Source organism: Globicephala melas, chromosome 1 (assembly GCF_963455315.2).
Source record: "Globicephala melas chromosome 1, mGloMel1.2, whole genome shotgun sequence".
Classification (NCBI taxonomy): Eukaryota; Metazoa; Chordata; class Mammalia; order Artiodactyla; family Delphinidae; genus Globicephala; species Globicephala melas.
The window spans coordinates 36,110,028-36,116,027 of NC_083314.1; the positions used below are offsets into that span (position 1 = coordinate 36,110,028).

At 40.3% G+C, this 6,000-nt stretch overlaps 1 protein-coding gene across 3 annotated transcripts in view; it reads left to right on the forward strand.

The window, feature by feature from the left end:
• Positions 1 to 3,216, forward strand: part of LOC115861784 (membrane cofactor protein) — a 56,514-nt gene extending 53,298 nt beyond the window's left edge. For all 3 annotated transcript variants that reach the window (XM_060293958.1, XM_060293965.1, XM_060293969.1), the window contains one exon: positions 239 to 3,216. The gene's annotated coding sequence lies outside the window, so the exon portion shown is untranslated. The remainder of the gene's footprint in view (positions 1 to 238) is intronic.
• Positions 3,217 to 6,000: the final 2,784 nt, after the last annotated feature.

Below are 6,000 nucleotides of genomic sequence, written 5' to 3' on the forward strand. Positions count from 1 at the left end.
TCTATTTCTTGTTTTGGAGGGAATCAGAAATATAATACAGGGATAGAAAAAGGGTTCCTGGAGTGAGACTAATTGAACATTTGAAATTACTTTAAAAGAATCATTTATTTCCTAGTTCAGTGACTCTTACTGTTATAAATACTTTTTCATTGTCCATTTTGTAACTGTGCTTCTGGAGTTTAATTTCTGTACTTAATTATGTTCACCTCTGATGCTATCTTCTTGTCTGTCCTTGTAGGAAAAAGGAAGTTGGTGCCGGACCCACCACTCACCAGAAAAAAACAACCAGTCGATCAGTGCAGAAGCACTAATTATTTTCCACAAACCCATGTGTCAGTTTATCTTTTGATTCTATTAATATGTTAAGATCTACAGTAAATTCATACAGCAACTATGGAAAACAGTATACATGTTACTCAAAAAATTAAAAATAGTGCCACCGGGGCTTCCCTGGTGGTGCAGTGGTTGAGAGTCCGCCTGCCAATGCAGGGGACATGGGATCATGCCCCGGTCCGGGAAGATCCCACATGCCACAGAGCGGCTGGGCCCGTGAGCCATGGCCGCTGAGCCTGCACGTCCGGAGCCTATGCTCCGCAACGGGAGAGGCCACAACAGTGAGAGGCCTGCGTACCGCAAAAAAAAAAAATAATAATAGTGCCACCATATGATTCAGCAATTCCACAATAGGTATATATCCGAAGGAAACGAAATCACCCTATGAAGAGATAACTGCACCTCCCTGTGTATTGCAGCATTATTTACAACAACCACGACATGGAAGGAACCTAAGTGTTCAGTGATGGATGAATGGATAAAGAAAATGTGAGATATATATAGGTATATATATATATATATATATATACACACACACACGCACACACATACACACAAATGTATATACATACACATATACACACATACAGTGGAATACAATTCAGCCATGAAAAAGAAGGAAATCCTGCCATTTGCAACAACGCTTATGGAACTTGAGGGCATTATGCTAAGTGAACAAGCCATACAGAAAGAGACAAATGCTGAATGACCTCACTTATATATGGAATCCAAAAATCCACACTCACAGAAAAAGAAATCAGCTTTTTGGTTGCCAGAGGCAGGGGGTGGGGATGATGGGGGAATTGGGTGAAGGGTGTCAAAAGGTACAAAATTCCAGATATAAGATAAATGAATATTGGGATATAATGTAAGGCGTAGTGACAATAATTAGTAATTCTTTATTGTATACAGCTGACACTCTGTATCTGATGGTTCTGCATCAGCATCCCTGGATACAGAGGGCCGCCTGTGCTCTGCCATATAATATAAAGGACTTGAGAATTCAGAGTTTTATTTGCAGGGGAAGGGGGTGGGAATCTGGAACCAATCCTCCTAGGATATCAAAGAAAACTGCATTGGCAAATTGCTAAGAGAGTAGGTCTTCAAATTTCTGATCATGAAGAAGAAGAGGAAAACTTTTGGTAACTATGAGAGGTGATGGATGTTAAGAAATTTATTGTGGTAATCATTTCACAATGTATACATTATCAACTCATGCTGTACACCTTAAACCTATACAGTGTTATACAGGCATACCTCAGTTTTCTTGTTCTTCACTTTGTTGCACTTTGCAGATATTGCATTTTTTACAGATTGAAGATTTGTGGCAACCCTGCATCAGCAAGTTTATTGACGCCATTTTTCCAACAGCATTTGTTCATTTCAGGTCTCTGTCACATTTTGGTAATTCTTGGAATAACTCAAACTTTTAAAATTATTATTCTATGTGTACACTACTTCAGCCCTTAGTAAAAAGAAAAACACTGCACATTTGGGATTTGAACAAGTTTGACTTCCTTAACAAGAATATTACCAGAAAATGTTCTTAGAGTAATAGAATGAAATTCTATTTTTAAAAATTATTTGTAACTTCCTGGTGATTTAGAGACACTATAAAGTTTGTCTGGCATTTGTTCTTCACCCCTTTTAATAACAATTAACCAGTCTAAGAAATCAAGAAGAATTCGGCATCAGTTGCAGTTGCATGCTTCTGTACAAAGTTAGAGGACTTCTAACACCCACAGCAGGAATGCCAGCTCAGGACAAAGTGAACACTGTGGCCTTGTAGTTTTCTTAAAAAGAATTCCATTCTTTAAGAGAGTTGGAGTCCACCCTAAATTCTGGCTATAGGTGGTTTTCTTTCCCCACTTGAATAAAGAGATGTCTTACTTTAAACATGTCATCTGATTGTAGGCAGCTTATAGGGAATAAATTCATCAGATAACCTCAAGTTGCATCAGAATCTGAGTCTTTGAGGGCTCCTCCCCTCATCTGTAAAGGACAGAGTAAAAATGAAGCCCCGTATTTCAGAAAAGCAAACTTTGTGGATTTGCTGTAAGTCATGCAAAGGGAAAGAAAGAAGAAAGAGCTCAGTAGCACTTGACGCTCAGGTGGGACAGATCCCAGCCCTCTTCTCTGTCCTCACACCACGCAGGGCCTCCTTCAAATGAGCCAGGGGCCAAAGAGGAGGGACTGCTGCTCTAACTCAAATTTACATTTTTACATGTTTTGCTTCACAATTTTTTAGTTACTTTTTTCAGTTACAGCACAAATTGGGCCAAAGAAACGTTGCCTTGAGAAGGATATGAATGAGGAATCAAGGGTGGACCAGAGTAAATATTCCTTTACTCCCTAAGGACATGTTTGTAAAGCCCTGTAAGTGGTCTTTCTCTTTGTAATCTCGGGCAAGGCACTTTAGGAAGATAATTCTGAACAGAATAAATTCAGGAGTTTTGAAATAAATGTTGAAGTTTTGCTGTACCCACTTTCACACGCTTTTCAAGAATGCAGCACTTGCTTAGAAACAAGGGGTGGCTGTAAGTACTTAATTTTTAGAAACCCTCAAGGAGGTATTTTTCAACCAAAGATTATTATGCTTACCAAAATAAACTGACTTTCATAGTAGTTTCAAATTTAGTTTTTCCAATTTAATGTATTTATATGTGAGATTGAAATATGTGTGGAAATATAAATTATGTTCTCTTTGTCAAATATTAATTTGCCAATTACTTAAATATATGGGGAAACCATTTTTTCTCTAGAAATGTTTGTTTAAATGAGAGAGGGAAAAGTGTATTTGAATTTAAAGGTTTCTTAAAACTTCAAGAATGTATCCCCAGTGAAATGAGAAGTCTCGTGTCTGTATTGTTCATTTTTCGTGAATTGGTCCTTCAAATGTATTAAAAAAAAATAAAATGTCATTATGGAGAAATTTCATTTGTGATAATGCATTTATTTCCAGTGTGTTTTATCTCAAATCGGAGTACGCTTCTAATGGGGCCCACCTTCTGTAAGCCCTCCAACAATCACCACTCCTGCCCCTCCCATCTCAGAGCCTTAACTTAAGCCTGTCCAGGCTTCTCCCCTCCCCAGCGGTCATGTACCTCCCCTGCTCAAAGGTGCTCAGTCCTACCGCCATAACCCACAGCATAAAGTCCATTTCATGAAAGATACTTGAAAGCTTTCTACAGTTAATTCCCAACTTTTCTTCCCAAGCCTTCTCTTTCTGCAAGACTTCAGATAACCTGCTGTCAGTCAAGCCAGACCATCCGTCCTGTGCTGTCTGCTGTATTCCTGGTTCACTATTGGCTGAAGCGCCTCTGGTCTTGTCTGATCCTGGGCATCTTCCAGGGCCCAGCTCACAGAGCCCATCCTGTGCAGCACTTCCTGATTTCTGCCCAGCTTTCAGCCTTCGTTATTTCCTGGCCTTGAGTTAACCACGTTCAAGTATCTATACCCGTGTGTGGGAGAAGACATATCTTCCACATCACATTAGTGCATGGGTGTGGCTGAGTAATTAAAAACCCAAATCCCAACCATGAAGGCATAACATGCTTCTGAACCATGGCTGCACACTGGAATCCCCTGGAGACTTTTACTGATGCCTGGGTCCCACACCCCAGAGATTTGTCATGTCGTTGACCTGGGGAGCGGCCTGGGCATCAGGCTTCTGTCAAGCTTCCTAAGTGATTCTAATATTCAGCTAAGCGTGAGAACCTCTGCATTAGTGGTTCTCAAGCCTCAGAGTCCACTTCTACGTGTGAACTTATAAAGACAAAGGTTAAGTGCTTATATTTACAAGAGAAAATTGTGGTTTTGTAATTCAGCCTATTAAAGAAGTCAGAAAATGACTAAGATTTGAATTAAAATCTTGTTGCCTGGCTAAGCAATGGAAGCTATCTGTAGTTTAAAAAAAAAAAAAAAGAAGCAATCTTTGTAATACCATCACTGAGTGAAAGGGTTGCCTATAAATAAGGAAAACATTTTGTCAAATGTCATTTGCCTATAACTTGAGACGACTGTATTTTTTTAATTGTCATAAAATGTACAGGGAGAGCTTTTAAGGTGAAAATAAAAGTCTTCTGCAAGAATGCTAAAGAGGCCTGAGATAGGCAGGAAGTTGAATTTTCATTGCTAAAGTACATTCTAGGGTTTAAGGAAGATAGGCAACTCTGGTGCTGCATTCTAAAAGTCAGTAGTGCCTGACAGCTAGCATTTTAATGAAAAACGAAATTTTACGCATATTTTTAAGACTTGCATATTTGTACTCACGGGCAACATTTAACATAAAGAGTCTACTGACTTCCAGAAATGATACAAAACTGATCTTTACACAAAGATGTGTAAACTGCATTGCTTTCATCATTTCCAGGCTCATCTGGAAAAGGTTACCCCAGAATGAAGTGGTCAGCCTTTTATAATCTTAGCACTGCTGCCCTCCTGTGGACTGTTAGGGCATTTGACAGTCCCTTCCTTAGTTGTTCAAACTTTGTCATTCCTCAGAGGTTTCAGACATTGCTGTGATATCTAGAAGTCATTTTCAATTATATTTTAATTAACTAGCCCTTTTCTACTTACCTTCTAGGAAATTAACTTTTTAAAAACGGCTAAACTCTGTCCTTTATGGCATACAAATGGGAGAAGCATGATATAGGGGTCTGCAGTCAATAAAGTATTTTCCTTTCCTCTGGCTTACATACAAGCAGAAGGTGACAAAATTGCTTTAAGTATGGATCACATTAAGAAAGCTACCCACCCTGATTCTTCACTTGCTAGCCAGAGAAAATCTGGTAAAACTTAGGGAAGTGGGACCCATGCCTGACAAAGCCTTTTCTGCCTAAGTGGAAAGCATGGTCTCAAAAAACCAGACTCAAGATGTCTCCAAAAGAAACATTCTGCTTAGCAATTTATTAGCAAAAACTACCTTGGAATGCTAATTTTAGGTAAAGAGCTGTCAACCTCCAGGTGCATAATGAAAAATAATCCTGCTGAGGGGCCCTTCAGTTACAAGTAAGGGGCATGCATTTTGCTTCTCATGACTCAGCCACAAGCACTATTTAAGCATTCATGGGAGCACCAGGAAGTACTTTTATGGAAAAGATGTCCCAAGTCATTGTTTTTGTGCTTTGATGCTAAACTCCATCTTTTGGCACTTTCTTATTTGGGGACTGGAATCACAGCAACCTGCTGGCAGAATCCATGAGTTACTTGCTTTATTGGTGATACCTAGGCTGGAACTAGGGACACAGTAGGTGAATCAAAAGTTGTTCAGTTGGGCTTCCCTGGTGGCGCAGTGGTTGAGAGTCCGCCTGCCGATGCAGGAGACGCGGGTTCGTGCCCCGGTCCGGGAGGATCCCACATGCCGCGGAGTGGCTGGGCCCGTGAGCCATGGCCGCTGAGCCTGCGCGTCCGGAGCCTGTGCTCCGCAACGGGAGAGGCCAAAACAGTGAGAGGCCCGCGTAACGGAAAAAAAAAAAAAAAAAAGTTGTTCAGTTTGTTACAATTGACCCAAAGCTGTTATGCCCATAGGTCTATTGTAGCTACCTCAGCAGAAAGGTGAATAAAACAATTCAGGGTCTTAACTGGTCCCGCCACCGCATCCTGGGGATTAAAACATGAATTCTCCAGTCAACAGCCTGAAACAGCACTGCAGTTGCAGTGAAAGGA